Source organism: Mya arenaria, chromosome 12 (genome assembly GCF_026914265.1).
Source record: "Mya arenaria isolate MELC-2E11 chromosome 12, ASM2691426v1".
NCBI lineage: Eukaryota > Metazoa > Mollusca > Bivalvia > Myida > Myidae > Mya > Mya arenaria.
Genome location: NC_069133.1, coordinates 47,409,388 through 47,412,916, shown reverse-complemented (window position 1 = coordinate 47,412,916; position 3,529 = coordinate 47,409,388).

Here is a 3,529-nt window from a genome sequence, read left to right as displayed (position 1 = left end):
GCAAAAAGTAAGTTTTTATTCCGGAATGTGTCATTCTCATTTTAGCATGTACCATTAACATTAATAGCTTCGACCCACAAGTACGCATTTATAACGCGATAGTTATAAACCCCTGTTAATAATAGTTACTTTCTGTATAAAGGCCTTAAGCTAAGAGACTTGAAGTTATAAAACCACCTTTACAGCTGCACTCTCACAGATTGACCATTTTAATAACTTTTTTTTATTTTTTTGTCTTGGAAAGAGCAAATTTTTGCGTAAATATCTGTAAACCAACGATATAAGACTGCTGACAAAAATTCAGATCGAAGATTCTCTAATTCCCGTTCAAAAATTAATGTTTTATAACTTAAACCGTTTAAGAAAAATGCATAAAACATCAAATTTTGAACTTATATATGAACATCTGCGATCTGTTTTTTGTTATTAGTCTTATATAACTGGTTTCCATGGATTTTGCAAAAACTGGCTCGTCCCAAGACAAAAAAATAAAAAAAGTTGTCAAAGTGCTCAAATTGTGAGAGTGCAGCTTTAAAGAAATACTCACATACATTACCGTTTTGATTATCTTTAGTTTTCAGGATATTGTGTAACATGTGTGAGATAATATATGCCGGAAAAATCCATATTTTTTTATTTTGGTTTTCATGCATGTTAAATGTTTCGTGTTAATAACGATGAACTGTGCATGGTCAGACGTTCAGATATTTCAAATTTCGTTTTGATCTGTTTATATAGAAGTATTATTTAGACAGACATCAATTAACAAATTTTACATGTGGATGAAGTGATTTGTATGTGCTAATGGTTTATAGATTTGTACTAATGAAATATGGAATATGAGTGACTTTTTTAACTTTTCTTTGTTTAGATTCGAGTACAAATCGGTGATAATGTTCACTCGTTGGAATAACAATGGACAATAACATGTCCAAATTATCGGATATTGCTTTACGATCGATCTGACTCCGAGACTGTTGTAATTACCGGGAGGCAATAGCCCACGTGACACCGATGAATGGACTGGTCAGTCATGTGATCAAAATAGTCTCAATGGCGACACTGATGACGTTACTGTTCTTTGTGATTTGAAAGATGTCGATTTCCGGTTATCGGGAAATATCGGATGCTCGTGAAGATGTACCGCGACTATCCGGAAGACATGTGTGTGCAACATAATATACGTTACAAAGCATGTAGTGAGAGTGACATGGACCGCATCAGGTGACGGTACATTCGGAACTCCTCGGCCATTTTTATCGAAAACAACCCCGGATGTTTATGGACGGTTTACATAGTCAGAAATCGGTACTGTTTAAGTCCGCTGCAAGTAGATCGCGTAGTATTTTAATTTAGTATTTAAACTTAATGACTTAACTTTTGGGAATCTTGATTATGTTTGCAGTAATACACTTCACTAGCAATTAGTTTAAACTTAGATCAATTAATACAAGCTAAAACACTACATTTAATTAGTGATATAATTCAAAATTTTCGAACTACTTCTACTGATGTACCGGCATACATCGGAGGTTGTTTTCGATAAAAATGGCCGAAGAGCTCCGAATTGTGCCAGTGTTGTGAACATCTCAAACGGATCAGCGATGACTTCCCATTTCGGAACGCTGAACTGAAGCGGCGGATGGCCTAACGCTCCAGCCACAGTCCGTGTGGTTCCACCAAGATATACACAGCATTATAAGTGTGTGAGAGGGTGGGGACTTAAGTTCAATGACAATTATTATCAGCGCAAGGAAAATGCATAGATTTTCGCAGCCCAGCAATAAAGCGAAAGTACACTTACTGCAAGCCGAACCCCAGAAAAATGAAAAATAATATAAACGGACTTACTTGAATGTAGCAGTTAGATTCGCTCATTCACAAATCCGACATTTGGGATCAATGAGGAAGCTCGTTTGTTATTTGTCAGGATGACGGAGAAGGAGAATTGTGGATTGGAAAAAATGGAGGTGAAATCTAAAATTGTGGCCACTGTTCCAGCCGGAAATGACGACATGGTGCATGAAGGCTTTCAAGTCCCACACGACAGCTCTGTGATATGTTATAATCAATTGAAAAGTTTAAACAATGGTCCCTCGAGGTGAAGATAATAAGTATCTTCCATGGCCGAGTGTATTCAAATCAACCCGAGCGTGTGGGTGTTTTGCGGACACGAGGTTTACCGAGTTTCTGCAGAACACCATGCGCGAGGGTTAGGATGAAACTATCTTGGCGACCATGGTCGTTGCTTTTCTAAGCGCTCAGTTTAACAAAAATATAGTTAAAATGTAATGTATTTTTTTAACACACGGGTACATCTTTATCTTTTCCCGTAAGCAAGATAATGACTTCCAGCATGGTCAAATATTTTGAGCTATTTATTTTGGTTGGGTGAAAGTCCTTTCTCTGTTAAAGTAACAAAACTGAATGACGATGACTTCCGGTTGATTCAAGGTAAGCGTGTGATGCGCTTCGGTACCTTTGAATTTAGTACTAGTGAGAAACCAGTACTATCGGGCACCATTACTGAGAGTATTGGACCGATTCAGTCGGAGCATATCGGTCATTTTTCATTGAAAACGACATCGGATGTATATTGACAGTTTACAAAACGCCGCAAGAAGATCGCGTCGTTTTTTCAATTAAGTAGGTAAACATAATTTAGTTAAATCATACATTTGTTTTGTATTGTAATTGCATTGTGTTAACCTCAAGACTTACAAATTCTACAATTAATTACAAACAAATCACTAAAAGGACAAATAGGTTGGGTTACAAGTTATAACAACATAAGTTTCAGCCCTTTCAAGTTAACACAAATTTACACTAACGAATCTTGATCAGTTATGCAATAATACACTTTATTTGGAATAGTTATATACTTAGTATACAATTTAAGTGTTCAAACACTAAAATTAATTTATTAATATTATAAATGTACGAGCTACTGCTTCTAATGCAGCAGTACAATCCGAGGTTGTTTTGTGTAAAATGGCCGAGGTATTCGGATTGTTCAATCCAATTTCCTGTTGATGTTTTTTTTTCGGAATAACCGTCAGAATAAAGCAAGCTGTCGTGTTGTCTTACGAGACTGCTGACCATGCTTACGAACGGCTTTTGGTCTAATTACGTTATTTGCAAGCCATGGCGTTCAAGTGAATTCCCTCACACGGATCCATGGTGACGTCATATCATAGAGACGAGCACTGGTGATCACCAACGGCAGACAGTACGCAGGTGGACTTACCTGTTGAACCACAGAAAAAAAATATATGGGGTTCCCGCTGGACAGTTCATGCTTGGTTCAAAGATTTCCGCAGCACATTTCGCCCCGATTGAAAACTTGTGACAAGCATTCCGAGTAAACTACAAAGCTGTTCAACGAAATGAAGGAACCAAATTACAGGAAAGATTGGGCGCTAGAACATGGTCGATGTTATGAAATGTAATTGTTTTATAATGGAGGGAAAAAAACCTGGGCGCTGACATTTTAGTGCCCGGTATCACAACAATGTATCACTTGATCAGC